This window comes from Suncus etruscus, chromosome 12 (assembly GCF_024139225.1).
Source record: "Suncus etruscus isolate mSunEtr1 chromosome 12, mSunEtr1.pri.cur, whole genome shotgun sequence".
Taxonomy (NCBI): domain Eukaryota; kingdom Metazoa; phylum Chordata; class Mammalia; order Eulipotyphla; family Soricidae; genus Suncus; species Suncus etruscus.
Genome location: NC_064859.1, coordinates 3,984,158 through 4,005,000, shown reverse-complemented (window position 1 = coordinate 4,005,000; position 20,843 = coordinate 3,984,158). Strand labels below are relative to the sequence as shown.

The 20,843-nt window shown below is 45.1% G+C and overlaps 1 pseudogene; it reads left to right on the top strand.

The window, feature by feature from the left end:
* LOC126024574 (KAT8 regulatory NSL complex subunit 2-like) overlaps nt 1-19,466 on the top strand; it is a 30,366-nt pseudogene extending 10,900 nt beyond the window's left edge.
* The last annotated feature ends 1,377 nt before the right edge of the window (nt 19,467-20,843 follow it).

Below are 20,843 nucleotides of genomic sequence, written 5' to 3'. Positions count from 1 at the left end.
CAAGGACTTAAGACAGTCTAAAAAGGCGGGGCAGGAGGTTCAAGGAGTGCTCAGGGAGATAGTACAGTGGGTAAGGTTCTTGCCTTGCATGCAGCATGCTTGGGTTCAATCTCTGGCACTCCATATGATTCTGCCAAGCCTGTCAGGAATGATCTCTGGCAAGAATAAGTTCTCAGCACTGCTAGGTGCAGCCCCCAAAACTGTAAAAGAGCACAAAGAGGTTGGTCATTGACTTGAACTAGTACTATCAAATAATTTTTTAATTTAAGTATAAAAAAGGAGAAAACAACAATAAAAGGCTGCCTTAGTGAGGTGTCACAAGGCAACAAGGCAACCAGTCACCCAGCTCAGGAAAAAGTCAACTTTGACAATCCTGAAATATCCTCAGATCTGATCCCAATTACCCGTCCTCCCACCGTTTTCTGCCCTCTGTTGATGTACTCTGTGATGACCAGGGGCTGTGCACATACACTTATTTGGTTTGGTTTGGTTTTTTGGGCCACACCCGTTTGATGCTCAGGGGTTACTCCTGGCCAAGCGCTCAGAAATTGCCCCTGGCTTGAGGGGACCCTATGGGACGCCGGGGGATCGAACCGTGGTCCTTCCTTGGCTAGCGCTTGCAAAACAGGCACCTTACCTCTAGCGCCACCTCGCCGGCCCCACGTGCACATACACTTGGGCATGGTGTTTTCACACTTGAGCTGTCGTGCTTGCTAAGGGTCATTCTACTTCAGCTGTGGTCCTTGCACACATATGCACTGGGGTCATACTCATTCCAGTTATGCTCACACACATTCTGTGCTGTAGTGCTGTGGGTTCACTATGTCTCCCACACACATACTCACCATGGGTCACACTCTTGGCCACAGAGCTCTTAGTCGCAAGTGCTCATTGGGAGCCCACACACGCTGTCTGTGGCGCAGCTAGAAAGTACTCCAGCAGAGATCGCAGACAGTAGAGCTGCCAAGAGCTACCTCTGTCTCGACTCCCACTGCTGCTATTGTTGATATAAGTGGACTCCTACAGAATATATATCTGTGAGTCTAGTTTTTTCCTCCCCATGTGTTGTTTGTGGAATCCTTCCGTGCTTCTTGTTGCAATTAGTTTACTCATTTTCACTGCCATGTGGCATCCTCCGGTATCACAAGATAAATAACAGTTTCAAAGGTGAGGAATATTTAGGTTGCCTTCAAGGAGAAGATTATTATAAATAAGGCTCCTGCGATGCCCTTGCACTTTGTTTTCAGTGCTCATGCATGTTCACTTTTGTGGCATAGATCCAAGAACTGAATGAAGGATCAGCATATTCTCTCCTTATGCCAAAACCTTTCCCAAACTAATTGTATCATTTATGCCCCTTCAATAAAATGAGAGTTCCAGATGCTCCACATCCTTTCCTATCTTTCTATACCAATCTTCTAAATTTATTTTTGGTGGTACTCCATTGTTGTTTTAATTTAATTTTAGTTTCCCTGGTGACTATTGCAGACCTTTCCATGTCCCTATTCTTTTTATTTTTATGTTTGTAAACATTTTTTTAAGCTTTTATGTTTTTTTTTATGTTTGGTAATGCTCAGGGGTTACTCCTGAATCTGCACTCAGAAATCGCTTATGGCAGGCTGGGGGTGGGGGGGAACATATGGGATGCCAGCGATCAAACCATCATCAGTCCTGGGGCAGCCAGGTGAAAGGTAAACGCCCTATCATATTGTGCTATCTCTCTGGCCCATCGTGTCCCTATTCTTAAAGTGTCTCTGCAAGTCTACTTCATTGCAATCACTGCTTGACCACATTTGATTTAAAAATAACAACTATTTATTAAGTTTCTACTACTATAAGCCCCAGGTCCAGAATTGTTATCTGCACAAGGCCTCGAACTAGTTGTGAGGTATTTTTCTGGAGTAGGAAATTTGGGGCTAGTCCTAGTTTAGCTCTGCCAAATCAGAGACAAAACTTCTGGGAAACCTGGGCCACTCAGGCCCTGAAAGAGGGGTAGGAAAGGAAAGTGAAAGCAGCTGTGTTCCAAACTGTACAATTTACAAGTAGATTATCATTGTTTTTACAACTCAACAATTTAATTCATCATCCATAAAGTTGGATTATTAAAACTGCTACAGATAATACAGGTTCTTAAAAGCAAGAGGAAAATTAACTTTGATAAGTGCCTGATGGATTGTGAAATAAAAATTTCTCAGAAAGATCTTACTTTGAATGACTTATAGAGTCTCTGAAAATATAAATGAGCCATCAATTGGCAACACGATGTCCTTTGAAAGAAGAAAGGTGCTCTTGGCCTCAAATATCTCCTGGTTGAGGTTTTATTTTCCAGAGCTGACAACAAGATCTAATTAAAAACTCTTTTTTGCTTTAGCAAAAGCTTTTTCTTTGTGGATTGGCAGAATCACCAGAGTAATCATCCTACCCAAAACATTGTACTGATTCAATGTAATTCCCATAAAAATCCCAATAATATTCCTCAAAGTTTATATAGAATCTACCAAAGCTTATACTGAATTATAAGCATTTTTGACTTGTCTAAGTCACTTGAGAAAAGAGGTGTAAGGTGTTGTATTTATTTATTTTCTTTTTTCTTTTTTCTTTTTTTGGTTTTTGGGCCACACCCGGCTATGCTCAGGTGTTACTCCTGGCTGTCTGCTCAGAAATAGCTCCTGGCAGGCACGGGGGACCCTATGGGACACTGGGATTCGAACCAACCACCTTAGGTCCTGGATCGGCTGCTTGCAAGGCAAACACCGCTGTGCTATCTCTCCGGGCCCAGGTGTTGTATTTCTAATTTAAATTATATTATAAAGCTGTAGTAATCAAAACACTGTGATACTGGAATAAAGGCAGGATCTATTTTATAGTCTGGAATAGAAATTAGAGCCCAGAGAGAAATTCTCAGCTCTATGAACACTTAATCTATGATAAAAGAGTGTGCTGCTTGAAGTGTAGCAAGGAAAACCTCTTCAGCAAATGGTACAAGGATAGATAGATAGATAGATAGATAGATAGATAGATAGATAGATAGATAGATAGATAGATAGATAACCACATTAAAAAAAAGGAGAAAATAGGGGCCGGAGAGATAGCATGGAGGTAAAGCATTTGCCTTGCATGCAGAAGGTCTGTGGTTCGAATCCCGGCACCCCATATGGTCCCCTGAGCCTGCCAGGAGCGACTTCTGAGCATAGAGCCAGGAGTAACCCCTGAGCGCTGCCAGGTGTGACCCAAAAACGAGAGAGAGAGAGAGAGAGAGAGAGAGAGAGAGAGAGAGAGAGAGAGAGAGAGAGAGAGAGAGAGAGAGAGAGAGAGAGAGAGAGAATAAAAGAAATTGGGGGCCCGGAGAGATAGAACAGCGGCGTTTGCCTTGCAAACAGCCGATCCAGGACCAAAGGTGGTTGGTTCAAATCCCAGTGTCCCATATGGTCCCCCGTGCCTGCCAGGAGCTATTTCTGAGCAGACAGCCAGGAGTAACCCCTGAGCACCGCCGGGTGTGACCCAAAAACCAAAAAAAAAAAAAAGAAAGAAAGAAATTGGATCTGTATCACATTCTATACACAACACTTACTTTAAAGTGTATTTAATAGATGGGGTTTGGGGAGACCCCATGTCAAAGGCCTTCTCCCTGAGTGTGCTGGGGGCCTTGATAGGCCCCCAGCCGTCCCCTCTCTGCCCCCGGCCTCCAGGCCTTCCCTGGGTGCCAGCCCAGGCGGCCAGACAAGGTGGGTCCTAACTTGGGGTGTGCTGAGATTTGCTGGGTTGCACTAAGGTTGTCACTGGCAATTTCTTAACAGTCTACATCTTCAAAACTGCGCGGGGGCGCTAGCACAGTATATATTAAGAGTATTCTCTATCCTTAAGTTTTGTTTGCGTATGCAGAAAATCCATTTTGTATTCTGCCCTTTCGCACACCCCTTCAAATCTCATTTTTACTCCTTAAGTCTCTCACCCCCCAACTATCAGTAACCCACATTACTCTTTTTAACCTCAGTACTGCAGAATCCTAATCACAGACCAAAGCCGTGCCTTGGATCTAACAACCCCCAACTATTTCAAAAGACTTAAAATGGACACATATGTCTTTTGAATATTTTATGTGTTTTTTCTCTAACAGCTATAAGTCTTACTAAATATTCTCTTATACAGGGATAATTCAAACCACTTTTTACCTTTTCTTCTCTTTGTGAGCTGTTCAATAAGGAATTTTGGTGAAAGAGTCACCCAGTTTAATGCTTATGATTGAACCATGTCATAAGGATTGTTGGACTTATTCTAATGGCCCCCATTGCGCCGATAATGCCACGTGGCATTGTTCCTTGTTTGCATAGGCACATTGAAGTGGGAAAATACTATACATACAAATAAGATCTTATCTAATAGAGATTGGCACACACATATCTTGTAGTGCAACGGGACCTTACACCCTGAACATTGACATAATGACCTTGCACAGGCCTCAGAAGAATGGGCATTCTCCATTCACCCCTGAACCAGGAAAGCCATCCACGAAACATCCAAGTTTGTCTATAACATCACCTGGAAGCAATCCTCTACCAGAGAAGACCCTACCGCTGCTCTGACATTGACCTGCTCAAAAGAGACTTCCCTTAACACTGATAAGACTTAACAACAATAACGACCTGCTTACAGGACAGGGCTCTCTGCATTGCCTTTAATTGTGAGGTGAAAGTAGAGGACTGGATTCGGTTTGCTAAGATTTTCTTGAGTATCTTTGCATCTATGAGATTGGTCTGTAGTTTTCTTTCTTGGTGGTGTCTTTGCCATCTTTGGGAATGAGTGTGATATTAGCCTCATAAAAGGAGTTGGGGAGGATTCCTGTTTTTTCTATGGTTTGGAAGAGCCTATGAAAAAGTGGTAGTAAGTCTTCTCGGAATGTTTGATAGAATTCACCTGTAAGTCCATCTGGGCCTGGACTTTTGTTCTTAGGGAGTTTTTTAATTACATCTTCAATTTCCTCTGAGGTGATTGGTCTGTTTAGGTTTTCTAGTTCTTCCTTGTCCAGTCTTGGAAGAGGGTGTTTTTCCAAGAATCTATCGATTTCTACTGGGTTTTCTAGCCTAGCTGAGTATAGTTGTTCATAATATGATCTCATGATATGTTGTATTTTTGGGGTTCTGTTCTCTCCCCTTTCATTTGTGATCCTACTGATTTGGGTATTTTCCCTCTTTTTATTTTTTTGGTGAGTTTCGCCAGTGGTTTGTCTATCTTGTTTGTTTTTTCGAAAAACCAACTCCTGGTCTCACTGATTTTTTGTATTGTTTTCTTAGTTTCTATGTTGTTTATTTCTGCTCTGGTTTTTATTATTTCTTGCCTTCTGGTTGTGGTTGGATTTCTCTGTTGCTGTTGTTCCAATTCTTTGAGGTGATCCTTTAAACTGTTGGTTTTGTCATTTTCCTGTTTCTTGACATAGGCCTGTATTGCTATGAGTTTCCCCCTAATTACTGCTTTTGTTTTGTCCCACAAATTTTGACATGTTGTCTCTTCATTATCATTTGTCTCAAGGAATCTTTTTATTTCTTCCTTGAGTTGTTCTTTTATCCAGCTGTTGTTGAGCAGCATGTTGTTTAATCTCCAGGTATTAGTTTTTCTCCATAGCTTCTTCTTGAAGTCAATTTTGACCTCTGTTGCATAGTGATCTGATAGGGTACTTCTAATGATCCTTACATTTGTGGTTTTATATAGGTTGGCTTTGTATCCTAAGATATGGTCTATTGTGGAGAAGGTTCCATGTGGGCTTGAGAAGAATGTGTATTCTGCTTTCTGGGGATAGAGGGTCCTATATAAGTCTATTAGCCCTAGATCTTTTAATTTTTCATTTAGAGCTCTTATTTCTTTGCTATTTTTCTGTTTGGTGGATCTGTCCAGTGGTGATAGTAGAGTATTTAGGTTCCCTACTATTATCACATTTCCCTTCATGTGTTTCTCCAGGTTTGTAAGCAGATGCCTCACATATTTTGCTGGCTCTACATTAGATATTGACCAAGGTTAGTACTTCTTGATCTAATGTTCCCCTGATCAGTAAGTAGTGACCCTCTTTGTCTCTGATCACTTTCTTGAGGTTGAATGCAATTTGGTCTGCTATAAGAATGGCTGTCCCTGGTCTTTTTTGTTTTTCATTGGCCTGAATAATTATTTTTCATCCTTTTATTCTAAGCCTGTGCTTATCCTGTAGTTGTAGGTGTGTTTCTTGAAGACAGCAGAAGTCCGGTTTATTTTTCCTAATCCAGTTCTCTACTATGTGTCTTTTAATTGGAGAGTTTAGTCCATTGACATTTAGGGAGATTATTGACAGAGATGACTGTTGTGAAGTTGTGTTGTGTAGGGTGGTTGTTGTTACATTTGGGGGTTTGGATTGTGTAATTCATCTCTGGGTAGGTAGTTTAGGATCGGCTTTGTTTGCACAAGTAATTCAAGTTCGTTCTTGTTTGAGAATGTTTTTAGTCTGCTTTCCCATATGAATGATAGTTTTGCTGGGTATTGGATCCTGGATTGGAAATTTCTTTCATTCAGTTGTATAAATATGTCATTCCACTGTCTTCTTGCTTGAATTATTTCAAATGGGAGATCTGGTTTGATTCTTATGTCCCTTAATTTGTACTTGAGGTTTTTTCTCCTTTATTGCTTTAAGGAGTTTCTCTTTCTCTTTGTTTTTTGCCATTTGGATTACTATATGTCTTGTTGTTGGTTTATTAGGATCTATTTTATTAGGGACTCTCTTCACTTCCTGGATTAGCATTGAAGTTTCTTTCCAGAGGGTGAGGAACTCTCTGCTATTATCTCCCTGACTACTTGTTCTTCCCCTTTCCCTACTTCCTCCCCTTCTGGTATACCCACAATTCTTAGATTGTTTCTTTTATCCTTGTTCATAGATACTGGACTTTTCTTTCAGTGCTTTGCCTTTTATTTCTTTGTTGGTTTCTTGATCATTTTTTGTTTGCAGTTTTCCTTGGAGTTCCTCAATGTGCTTCTCCAACTCTGTGTTTCTGTTCGTAAAGCTTGTTACTTTGTCTTTAATTCCTTCAATTCTTTTTGTATGGAATCTCTCATGTTCTTTAACATTTCTTCTTTAATTTGGCTGATTTGTTCATCCATAGATTTCTTATACTCAGTAGCTAGCGTTTCTTTCATTTCTTTTTTATCAATTCTTGCATTTCCTTCCTCATTGCTGCTTTTAGGTCACCTTCCCATGGATCTGTGCATTTTGGCGGACTTGGAAACTTGCTAGGGTTTGTCTCCGTATCTTCAGATGTTAGGGTTCTCCTTGATTTACCCATATTTCTTTGCATTTATTGGTGTGCTTTGGAGTGCTGTGCCTTCTAAAATAAGCCTGTTTTGATCCCCTGTGGCATGGGGATGGGTCCCCTCCCTGAGGGTGGTTCTAGAGGGACTGATGGGTGAGCTCACTGAGGTTTGGTTCCTCCTGTGCTCTTTATGTGGCCTGATCCATTGCTTTGCCTTTTTGTTGTCAGCTAGTGCTGGTCCTCTTCGGCCACAATGGTGGAGGGCGCTGTTGAGTCTAGCTCTTTCTCCCCGCCTCTGCTACTTGGAGGTCAGCCTTCTTTCAGTGGGTCTGGTCCTTCTCTTTATTCCCGTCAGCCGGTGTAGTTCTGCTCCTGGCCACACTGGTTGTGGGCGCTGTTGAGCCTAGCTCTCTCTTCCCTCCCCTATCTGGGAGTCAATGAAACTCCGCCCCTTCCGAGCTTCAGCAGAAGAAATTCGCCCAGCCAAACCCACCCGGTAGCTGCCCTCAGCCCTTGGGGAGTCTCAAGTCCACTCTGGGGGTCCGGGAGGTAGGCTGCTCTAGGTTACCCAAAGGTCCAGGTGACAGGCCCAAGCTCACCCAGTCTATTGGTCCCAGCCTGTCCCAGAGGCGCACAGTGGGACTGGCGCAGGCGACTCTGACCGGCTACGTGCCAGGGAACTGCACTCCCCGTCTAAGCTCGGGTTGGGTGGCGTGATCTCTGGGGACAGGAGAGTGAGGCGTCGGGTAAGGGGGTCTCTGCGCAGTGGCCCCAGGGGAATACACTCACCCTGGGTACCGGTGCTTGGGGTCGCCCTTCGTGCCCAGGTAGAGCGGCCTCAGGGCACTGCACTCACTCTGGGGACAGGCACGCAGACTGGGGGGCATGGAGGTCTCCGTGCACCCCCACATTGAATATTTTAAAGGAGATTGTTTTTGCTCCCCACAATATATCAAGAAAGCATTATGAACAGGGAAATGCCTTAATAGAACACTTTCTATCACTTAAAGTACAGAAATAGATTAGCATTTATATAGTACTATCTCATTTATGAAACTTGTCAGATATTTGGAAGAGGAAAAACCGACATTAAATTTAAGTGTGATTTATTTTAAATACAGTTTCTTGAGTTTTAGAAATTTATGACATTAAGTACTTAAACACATCCAAGGTAACAGAAATAGCTCAAACTGGAAGGAAATTTGCATGACCTCACATAGCAGGAAGTACTGACGAAAATTGGGCCTTGCCTTCTGCTAGTCAGATTCAGGTGCCTTACTGATGTCATCAATGTTTTGGGCTCTGTCCCTTTCTGTGGACTGTCCCTTTCTATAGTACTAAATTTTGCTAAAACTGGTTTTCTCTTCATGGTTATCAGATGACAGCTAACAGCCAAGAATAGTTCATAATCCACCATCTATAACTGAAGAGATCATATTCTTCGACCACCGCCCAATGTATCCTTGCCTTTAGTGTGAGTAGAATGCTACTCCACTTACCATTGTCCAGAAAAGATGGATGATTTTGATTGCCTTAAAGTAACTAATCATTCTGAGTGTCACTCTCAGACTGATCGATAAGAGGCCAAGATGCCAGGAATCTGCAAACCTGGAAGAAATTCGAATGCTCCAATCTCTTCCCGTCTGTATTGAACCAGAAGTACTGGAGGTGGGGTCCAGCAACCAGAGATTTAATTGGTCCAGAATGCATTCTAAAGTTTAGGGATTAAGTTTTGCACACACACAGGCACACACACTGTGTATGCACACTGTCACTCACTTCATCATAGCGAAATATGAAGATGTCTGATCAAACTGCGAGTATGTTAGGAAAGAAAATGAAGTTGTGTCTTTTGAAGACTAACAGCCCACATTCTGGATTTTTCAAGAACAATATTAGTTTCAAATATCCATTTTGAGGTATTTGTAAAGCATGGTGACCAATAGGAGGGTTCAAAAACTTTTTTGAAATTCTCTTGTGAAGGTCTTAGGAAGACAATGAGAATACCTCAAGGCTCAAAGAACTCAGATCTAATTGATTGGTTTTGGGTCACACCCTGTGGCTTTCAGGGATTACTCCTGGCTCTGTGCTCAGAAATCACTCCTGGAGAAGATAGGGATGCTGGGAATTGAACCCCAGTCCGACCCAGGTCAGTAGCATGCAAGGCAAACACCTACTGGCTGTGCTATCACCCCAGCCTCTCAGATCCAATTTTAGTTTGATCATTAATAAAGCTTATATTCTTGAGAAATTCTATTGGACTTTAGGAAGCCTAGCTTTTATTTTGTAAGGGTGTTGAATTTAAAAATCTAAAGTATTTTACATTCCTTTTTTTTTAAAAAAAATATCTTTATTTAAGCACCATGATTACAAACATGTTTGTTGTTGGGTTCCAGTTATAAAAAAGAACACCTCTCTTCACCAGTGCAACCTTCCCCCCATCAATGCCTCCCATCTCCCTCCTCTCCCACCCTGCCGGTATTCTAGGCAGGCATTCTATTTCTCTCATTACCATTGTTATGATAGTTGTTGGTATAATTATTTCTCTAACTACACTCACCACTCTTTGTGATAAGTTTCATATCGTGGGCCAAACCTTCCAGCCTTCATCTCTATTGTCTCTGGATATTATATTATTATTATTATTACTATAAAATACAACAATACTATAAAAATACAAAAAATGGGGCCAGAAAGATAGCATGGAGGTAGGGCATTTGTCTTGCATGTAGAAGGATGATGGTTCGAATCCCCGCATCCCATATGGTTCCCAGAGCCTTAAATTTTTGATAATGAAAGCAACCACAGCCAGACTTTCTTGACACTTCTTTAGGTGGTATGCACAAACAAGAATTTTATTTAACATGCTGTTATTCAATACTTAGACTAGACCTAGGAAATATGTAATTTTTCCATACTAAAAGGATTTCTGAGTAAAATATCTGAGATTCAGAGCTACCTGGCCCTTCATTCTATTTGCTTAGTCTCTATACTGATAGGCTCTCCTAACCTCATCAAACGAACTCCTCATAGTCTGTTAATAAGTCTCCTCATAGTCTGTTAAGTTGTATGATTAAAAAAAAGAGACAGTTGTGTGTAATGAAAAGATTATGAACTGGGCCAGAATGATAGCACAGAAGTTAAAGTGTTTGCCTTGCACGCAGCCACCAGAATTCGGTCCCCAGCATCCCATATGGTCCCCCAACCCTACCAGGAGCAATTTCTGAGTGCAGAAATTTCTGAGCACTATCTGGTGTGGTTCAAAAACAAAAAAGAGGGGCCAGAGAAATAGCATGGAGTTAAGGCATTTTGCCTTGCATGCAGAAGGTAATTCGAATCCTGGCAACCCATAAGGTCCCCCGTGCCTGCCAGGAGGAACCCCTGAGTGCTGCTGGGTGTGACCCAAAAACCAAAACAAACAAACAAACAAACAATTTAAAAAAAGAAAGAAAAAAAGAAATACTATGGACTATCACTAAGATGTTTACTTCTTCGTTTCACAGTTCTCTCTGCAATAAAGGGCTAACAACATCCACAGTGCTGAGGAAGTTATTTGGCTCATAATAACAAAGGCCATGACTCCAAAGGAAAGAATGATCTCTTTGGAGCAGCTACTTTAAAAAGAATTTTAGCCTCCAAATTCAGAGGGTTGTGTTGTAAATGCTGCATGATTCACTCCCATAGGTTTTAAAGGAGTGTTTAGAACAAACTGTTTTATGTGCCTACCATCAAATGATTTTTATTTTGGCAAAGTAACAGAATTAGGAAAAGAGTTCTTTCAAATTTTTGAAAATGATAAGTTTCAATGCTTTGCATTTTAATGTTATAGAGGTCACTGTGGACTGTTTAATTTTAATTTTGAAGAGTCACAGAGACATCTGAAGTAAATTCAAAAGAAATGACTTCAGACATTATTCATGTTGATACATTTTGACATTAGTCAAACCATGGGACATTTATAGACTTATATTTTTCCAAGGCCCCTCTCTAGTCATATTTTGAAGCATTTGACACAAAATGTTTGATATCAGATAGAATAACTCTCTGAAATGTCCTTTATGGTAAGGAAAATTAAATTCAGTAATAGATTATTGAAGATAAATGTGCTATTATTTGTCTAGTTGATACATAAACACAAAATGATATGTTTATATTGTGGATTCTCTTTCTCTGACTCAATGCCAGGAAAGTCTACAGTCATTTAATTCATATCTTTATGAACAGGAGAAAATACATAATTTATTTTCTTCTGTTTTGTTTTTGATGAGGTTACTCTTGAACCTGCACTCAGGAACCACTTCTGGTGGGCTTAGGGGACCATATGGGATCCTGGAATCAAACCCAGATTGGCCTTGTACAAGACAAACGTCCTACCCACTTACTATTGCTCTGGACCCAAGACACAATTGAGAAAGCAGGGACCAGAGTGGTGGCGCAAGCTGTTAGGCATCTGGGTGCCTTGCCCCCGCGAGTTGCAAGTTCGATTCCCCCATATGGTCTCCCCAAGCCAGGAGCTCAGAGCTCGGGAGTAAACCCTTGAGTGTCACCGGGTGTGGCTCAAAATAAAAATTAATAATAAATAATAATATAACAAACAAATCATATTTAGGGCTGGGCGGTGGCGCAAGAGGTAAGGTGCCTGCCTTGCCTGCGCTAGCTTTGGACGGACCGCGGTTCGATCCCCCTAGATTGGGGGCAGAATGCCAGGTCACACCCTAGGGTAAGGCACAATCACCGATCAGGGTAGGGTCAGTAACATAATAATCCCCTAAAATATTCACATACACAACAGGGGCACACCTGATGATGTTCAGGGGTTACTCCTGGCTATGCACTCAGAAATAGCTCCTGGCTTGGGGGACCATATGGGACACCGGGGAATCGAACCACGAATCATCCTAGACTAGCACCGGCAAGGCAGATGCCTTACCGCTCTGTGCCACCACTCTGGCCCCATGGTACAATATTCCTAAACTCAACAACTTCGTGTTTAAACTGATAAAGCTAAGTTGTAACTACTAAGAATATTGATAATTTAAAATAATATCTCTGGAGCTGGAGATACAGCACAGTGGGTAAGATGTTTGCCTGGTATACAACCAAACTAATTTCAATCCGCAGTATGCTATATGGTCCCCTTAACACTGAAAGGTGTGACCCCCAAATACAGAGCGAGGAGTAAGCCCTGGGCACTGTTAGGTGTGCCTACTCCACAATGTAAAAGAAGAGGATAGAAAAGAAAGAAAGAAAGAAAGAAAGAAAGAAAGAAAGAAAGAAAGAAAGAAAGAAAGAAAGAAAGAAAGAAAGAAAGAAAGAAAGAAAGAAAGAAAGAAAGAAAGAAAGAAAGAAAGAAAGAAAGAAAGAAAGAAAGAGAGAGAGAAAGAGAGAGAGAAAGAGAGAGAGAAAGAGAGAGAAGAGAGAGAGAAAAGGAAAGAAGGAAGAAGAAAGGAAGAAAATGAAAGGAAGAAAGAGGAAGAAAGAAAAGGAAGAGAGAAAGAAAGAAGAAAAACGAAAGGAAGAGAGAAAGAAAGAGTAAGAAAGGAAAGGAAGGAAGAGAAAGGGAAAAAAGGAAAGAAGAAAACAGGAAGAAAGAAGAAAGGAAGGGAGAGAAAGAAAGGGAGAAAGAAAAAGAAAAGGAAAAAGGACGGAAGGAAAGAAGGGAGAAAGGAAGAAAGAGGTCAGACTAGTCCACAGTTAGGAGGGGTGTGTGACCTGGGGAGGGGCAAATAGAACTCAACAGGAAGAAGCAGCACGGAGAGGAGACACAGGTTGGGTGCAGAGATATGCACATGGCGGTTAGGACCTTATTAATAAAGCTTCATGTTTCCTGAAATCTGACTGCTGTGGGTCATTTCCTCACCGTTCCCCTGATACCTGCCTACAGACCCTCCAGGCCAAAGATGCTGCAGGCACCAGGCAGAGCCGAGAAAGGCCCCATCCATACACCTCTAGGACTCTATAATTAATATTTAATACAACAAGAAAGAAAGGAAGAAAGAGAAAGGAAGGCGAGCCACATAGTGCCAGGAGTAACTCCTGAGCGCTGCCGGGTGTGACCCCAAAACCAAATAAAAATAAAAATAAAAAAAACTAAAAAAAAAAAAAAGGTGGGGGCCGGAGAGATAGCATGGAGGTAAGGCATTTGCCTTTCATGCAGAAGGTCATCGGTTCGAATCCCGGCGTCCCATATGGTCCCCCGTGCCTGCAAGGAGCAATTTCTGAGCATGAAGCCAGGAGTTACCCCTGAGCACTGCCGGGTGTGACCCAAAACCCACAAAAAAAAAAAAAAAAAAAAAAAAGGAAGAGAGAAAGAAAAAGAGAAGGAATAAGAAAGTGGAAAAAACTAAAGAAAAGGAAGAAAGGAAGAAAGGAAAAAATCTAGAAGAGTGCCTAATACAAAACAGACAATAACTATTGTTCATGTTGTACCAGTTGTTGAAAATTAGGAATATATATATGTAATATATATATATTTATTTATATTTGGTTTTTGGGTCACACCCAGCAGCACTCAGAAGTTACTCCTGGCTCTATACTCAGAAATCGCTCCTGGCAGGCTCAGGGGACCATATGGGATGCCAGGATTCGAACCACTGACCTTCTGCATGGAAGGCAAATGCCTTACCTCCATGCTATCTCTCCAGCCCCGAAAATTAGGAATTTTTATAAAATATAACAAAATGAATTAAGTGAATTAAAAGAGTAAGATGTGGTAAGCCTTTTTAGAGAACAGCTGGGGTTAGAATGTAGTTTCCTAGGCAACAAGACAGTTGTTTGAACACAAAAGGAATCAATTTAGAGGGGTTTTTTTTGTTTGCTCTTTTCTTTTTTGGGCCATACCCGGTGACAATCAGGGGTTACTCCTGGCTATGCACTCAGAAATTGCTCCTGGCTTGGGGGACCACATGGGAAGCCAGAGGGGGGATCAAATCATGGTCCATCCTAGGTTAGTGTGTGCAAGGCAGATGCCCTACCGCTTGCACCACCGCTTCCAGCCCTTGAGACACTATTTTTAGGAAACCCTTTAGACATAATTTAAACAAGTTAGCAATAGCTCAGATTCTATTCCCTTTTAACTTTTTTTGGGGGGAGGGTCACACCCAGCTGCGCTCAGGGGTTACTCCTTGCTCCACACTCAGAAATCGCCCCTGGCAGGCCACGGGGACCATATGGGATGCTGGGATTAGAACCACCGCCCTTCTGTAGGCAAGGCAATCGCCCTACTCCATGCTATCTTTCCAGCTCCCCCCCCCACTTTTAACTCTTTGCTGGTAAAGAGGATCAAGTGAATAAGTTTCTGACATCTTCCTCTAATTTAAATTTGTACTTCTTTTAGATTTTCTAAGTGGAGAATGAATTCTTACTACACAACTGAATTTAGAATTTACTCCTTTGAAAAATAATTATTATAACATTATTGTTATAATCCCCAGAGATGAGGGCTGGAAGGACCAGTTTATCATATGAAGCTTACCACAGAGAGTAGTGAGTGCAGTTAGAAGAATAACTACACTAGAGGCCGGAGCAGTGGTGCAAGCGGTAAGGCGTCTCAGCGCAAGGCTAGGACAGATGGTGATTCCATCCCCTATGGTCCCCCAAGCCAGGAGCAATTTCTGAGCACATAGCCAGGCGTAACCCCTGAGCGCCACCTGGTGTAGCCCAAAAACCAAAAACCAAAAAAAGAAAAAGAACTACACTAGCAATTACCACAACAATGTCAATGAGTAGAAGTAGAATGCCTGCCTCGAATGCAGGCTGTGTGGGGAGGAGGGAGATGGGGGGTAATAGCGGTGGGAATGTTGCACTGGTGAAGGGGGGTGTTCTTTGTATAACATGACAATTATGTTAGTAACCACGGTGCTTAAAAAAGAAAAAATATATATATTAATTAAATCCAAAAAATATTTACTTTATTTCCTTAATAACCTAACCCATTAAATGCTTCACTATCATTTTTGAATCCCTACAATATATTCCCAGGAACAGTATTGCTGGGTCATATGGAAGCTCAATTTCTAGTTTATTGAGGAATGTCCATCTTCATTTTGGGTGATGGGGTGGGGTGGGAGACATTGGCGCACATTGGAGGTGGGAAACGTGCATTGGTAAAGGGATAGGTGTAGGACATTGTATGACCAAAACTTAATCAAGAACTGTATAACTGTATCTCATTAATTTTTTTAATAATTTCACCATCCTGAGGTCAGAGCAATAGACAGCAGTAGGGCATTTGGCCTTGCATGTGGCCAACCCGGGAAGGACCCAGGTTTGATTCCCAGCATCCCACATAGTTCCCTGAGCCTGCCAGGAGTGATTTCTGAGCACAAAGCCAGGAGTAACACCTGAGAACCACTGGGCATGACCCAAAAACCTAAATAAATAAATGTTAAAAATATTTTTCTGGGGCCGGGCGGTGGCGCTGGAGGTAAGGTGCCTGCCTTGCCTGCGCTAGCCTAGGACGGACCGCGGTTCGATCCCCGGCATCCCATATGGTCCCCCAAGAAGCCAGGAGCAACTTCTGAGCGCATAGCCAGGAGTAACCCCTGAGCGTCACAGGGTGTGGCCCAAAAACCAAAAAAAAAAAAAAAATTTTTTTCTGGGCCCGGAGAGATAGCACAGCGGTGTTTGCCTTGCAAGCAGCCGATCCAGGACCAAAGGTGGTTGGTCTGAATCCCGGTGTCCCATATGGTCCCCCGTGCCTGCCAGGAGCTATTTCTGAGCAGACAGCCAAGAGTAACCCCTGAGCACCGCCAGGTGTGGCCCAAAAACCAAAAAAGTATATATATATTTTTACCAAAAAAAAAAAAAAAAAGAAAAAAAAAAAGAAAACACCCCTGTCAAGCAAGTAGAAGCAGAGATAAACAAATGGGATAACATTAAACTGAGAAGCTTCTGCACCTCACAGGAAATAGTGACTAGGCTACCCATGGAATTGGGTAAACTATTCACCCAATACCCATCTGATAAGGCATTAATATCTAAGATATACAAGGTACTGACAGAACTCAATAAGAAAAAAAAAATCTAATCCCATCCAAAAATGGGGAGAAGAAATGAATAGACATTTTCTCAAAAAAGAAAATACAGATAGCCAAAAGGTATATGAAAAAATGCTCCACATCACTAATCATCAGGAAGAAGAGAGGTATCAACTTATATCACAGATACTGTCACACATCACAAAGAACAAGATCAACTAGTGCTTGCATAGATGTGGGGAGAAAGAACTCTGCCTTCTAGTCCAGCCTTTCTGGAAAACAACAAAAAATAGTGACAATATATATTAAGGGACACTTTTTTTGTTTTGTTTTTGGGGGGGCCACACCCATTTGATGCTCAGGGGTTACTCCTGGCTAAGCGCTCAGAAATCGCCCCTGGATTGGGGGGACCATATGGGACGCTGAGGGATCGAACCGCGGTCCTTCCTTGGCTAGCGCTTGCAAGGCAGACACCTTACCTCTAGTGCCACCTCTCCGGCCCCTAAGGGACACTTTAAAAAATGTATATGAGCTGGGGCCAGAGTGGTGGCACAAATGGTAGGGCATTTGCCTTGCACGTTCTAAGCCAGGACAGACTGCAGTTCCCCCAGCATCCCATATCGTCCCCCAAGCCTGGAGCTATTTCTGAGCACATAGCCAGGAGTAACTCCTGAGCTTCACCAGGTGTCACCCAACACCCCCCCATGTATATGCGCAAAAACTAATGAACATAAAATCCATTAAAAGATACAGGCACGAAGATAATTCTTATTTGAGTAGCAGGATGGTGAAATATATTTTTATTTTTTTTGCCACACCCGTTTGATGCTCAGGGGTTACTCCTGGCTAAGCGCTCAGAAGTTGCCCCTGGCTTGGGTGGACCATATGGGACGCTGGGGGATCGAACCGCAGTCCTTCCTTGGCTAGCGCTTGCAAGGCAGACAGACACCTTACCTCTAGTGCCACCTCTCCGGCCCCAGTGGGAAAAAACAATTTTTTTTTTTTTTTTGGTTTTTGGGCCACACCCAGCGGTGCTCTGGGGTTACTCCTGGCTGTCTGCTCAGAAATAGCTCCTGGCAGGCACGGGGGACCCTATGGGACACCGGAATTCGGGATTCAAACCAACCACCTTAGGTCCTGGATCGGCTGCTTGCAAGGCAAACACCGCTGTGCTATCTGTCCGGGCCCAACAGGGGTGTTTTCTGCGTGAAGATGCATTTGGTCTCAATGTAATGGAGTGTTTTGCCTGTTTTCTTCTATATACCTTATGTTTTTAGGTCTGATATCAAAGTCTTTTTTTTTTTTTTTTTTTGGTTTTTGGGCCACACCCTGTGACGCTCAGGGGTCACTCCTGGCTATGCGCTCAGAAGTTGCTCCTGGCTTCTTGGGGGACCATATGGGACGCCGGGGGATCGAACCGAGGTCCGTCCTAGGCTAGCGCAGGCAAGGCAGGCACCTTACCTCCAGCGCCACCACCCGGCCCCAGTCTTTTTTTTTTGATATCAAAGTCTTTAATCCTTTTTGATTTGACCTTTGTAAATGTTGTTCAAGAGAGGCCTGAATTTGCTGTTGTGCATGTTGCTGACCAGTTGTCCCAATACCACTTGTTGAAGAGGCTTTCTTTGTTCCATTTTGTATTTCTAGCCTCTTTATTAAAGATTAATTGATTGTATGTCTAGGGGATGTCCTGTGAGTGCTCAGATCTATTCTATCCATCTGAGGGTCTGTCTTTGTTCCAATATGTGCTTTTTAAATGACTGTTATTTTGTAGTACAACTTAAAGTTAGGTAAGGTGATGTCTGCCATCTTCTTTATCGCAAGGGTTGCTTTAGCTATTTGTAGGTGTTTATTGTTCCAAATGAATTTCAGGAGTGTTTGATCCACTTCCTTGAAGAATGTCATTCCTCAGGGAGATTGCATTAAAACTATACAATGCTTTGTAGAGTATTGACACTTTAATTATGTTAATCCTTTTGATTAATGAGCAGGATATATGTATGTTTCTATGTCCTTGTGTCCTCATTTCTTCAAAGCAGTGTTCCGTAGTTTTCTTTGTATATTTTTTTTTTGGTTTTTTTTTTTTTTTTGGGGGGTCTCACCCGGCAGTGCTCAGGGGTTACTCCTGGCTCCACGCTCAGAAGTCGCTCCTGGCAGGCTCGGGGGACCATATGGGACGCCGGGATTCGAACCGATGACCTTCTGCATGAGAGATAAACGCCTTACCTCCATGCTATCTCTCCGGCCCCTTTGTATATTCTTTAACCTATTTAGATAAGTTGACTCCAAGGTACTTGAGTTTCTGTGGCACTATTGTAAATGGGATTTTTTTTAGCTCCCATATGATCCAGCAGTACCACTCCTAGGGATATAACCAGTAACACAAAAACAGAATACAAAAATGCCCTCTGCACTCCTATGTTCATCGCAGCATTACTTAGAATAGCTATAATCAGGAAATAACCCAAATGCCCAAGAACAGATGAGTGGCTAATTGGAACTATGGTACTTGTACACATTGGAATAGTATGCAGCTGTTAGGAAAAATGAAGTTATAAAATTTTTCCTATCCATGGATAGGCCTGGAGACTATTATGTTGAGTGAAATGAGGCAGAGGGAGGGGGTAGAGAAAATAGTTTTATCCATCTGTGGCGTATAAGGAAGGCCGGGAGAGAGAGCGCAAAGTTTTTTGGGTTTTGTTCGTTTGGGGGCCACACTCAGCGGTGCTCAGGGCTAACGCCTGGCTTTGTGGTCAGAAAACCCTCCTGGCAGGCTCGGGAGACCCTATGGGACGCCAGGGATCCAACCCAGGCCTGTTATGGGTCGGCCGTGTGCAAGGCACACACCGTATGAGCCTGCAGTTATTTTATTTAATTTTTCAGTTTGTGACAGTCGGGGGCTACTCCTGCTTATGCGCTCACAAAGTGGTCCTAGCTTGGGGGACTCTATGGGACGCTGGGGTTGAAATCTCGTTCATGCTCGACTGGCTGCGTGCAAGGCAAACGGCCTGCCCCTGCAGTGCTTCTGTGTGTGGCCACTCCTGGCTGCGCACTCGAAGTCTTTCGCGCCTGACAGGCTCGGGGCCCCTCTGGGACGTCGGGGTTCGCCTGCCCTGGCGTCCTGCTGGAAGTCGCGCTTTTCGGCGTGTGCTCGAAGCGCCGGCCAGGAGGGGAAGCCGGGGGCCGCGGCCACGGGGCTTCGGGAATGCTCAAGTCTTCTCGGTAGCTCCAGTGTTGTTCGCGAAGCGCTACTTGCAGGGGCCGAGGAGCAGCCGGAGCGTCGTGTCCGGCCCCGTCCGTCCGTCCGTCCGAGCCTTCCTCGGAGGGCCAGAGCGCGCGGCCAGTGTGGCCGACAAGTCAAGCGGCCGCTTCGCTGGCGAGCACAGGCAGGGGCGGCCGGGCAAGCAGCGCGAGGGGCTTCCTGCGGGGAGCGCGGCCGGGCTCCGTGGGCCTGCGGCCGGCTTCCGGCAGCGCTCGTCCCGCCTCGCGCCTTCTTCCCGCCGGCCCTCGCTTCCGCTCCTGCGCGCGCGTCGGGTCCGCGCGGCTCTACGCGGCGCACGGCGGCTCGGCGGGCTCGGGGTCCGGGACGCCAAACGGGCTGCACGCGGCCTCCGCCCTCCCGCGAGCGGTCTCCAGACGGAACCGGAACCGGAACCGGGACAGCCCCGGCTGGCGACGGGCCTCGGGAGCGCGGGGCCACGGAGGCGAGGACGGCGGAGGGCGGGGCGACGGCCCTGCGGGACGCGAGCGCGGCGCGTGACGTCACCGGCCGTTTCCCGGCAGCGCTCGTCCCGCCCACCGCCGCCCGGCCCCGCCGCGCACTTCCGCACCCGCGGAGGCCGCGAGCCAGTCGGCGCGCGCGCGGGCCCAGGCCGGGCGCCGAGGGGCGGACTGCCGGCCCCGCCCGCGGCTCGGCGACCCCGCCCGGCCGCTCCGGCTTCCGGCGACGAGGAGCTCCCGGCCGGCGTGCGGGCGTCTGCGGGCGGCAGCGGCGCGCGGTCGCGGTAGGTGCGAGGGGGCGACGGCACCCGGTTCCGCGGCCAGGCCCCAGCCCCAGGGCGCCGGCGGGCTCCCGCTGAGGCTCGGCGCCCGGGCTGTGCTCGGGACGCGGCTCCTGGGCCCGGCCGAGCGTCCGCGGCCTTCCCGTCCCTTCCTGCCTCGGGCCCCGCCCCGCCCCGCCCCGGCCGGGCTCCTCCGCGCGCGCGTGCTCGCTTTCGTGCTCCGTGTGCGGAAACAGGGACGGGCTTGGCTCCGGGGAACTGCCAAAGGGGACACGTTGCTTCTCGGACGCCCCGGTCCCAACATAAAGACAGACGAGGCGATGCCTGCCTGCCCACACGGTCGCTCAGGACACTCCTCTTCCCGGCGGACGGCTCTCCGCCCTGGCCTCACAGTCCCCCGCCACGAGACGAGAACTACCCAAACGTCCCGGGCTGTCTGTTCAGACCTGAGGCCTTTGCCCGTCCCTAGAAAGCGTGGCCCCTGGCCTTGCACCCCGAGGGCCTTGCCACGACGGCGCCTTCTTCCAGGCACGCTTGACCCCGAGACCCTGAGCCCGACGGGAGGAAGAATACAGTAGGCTGAACGAATGCAGAGAGGTTTT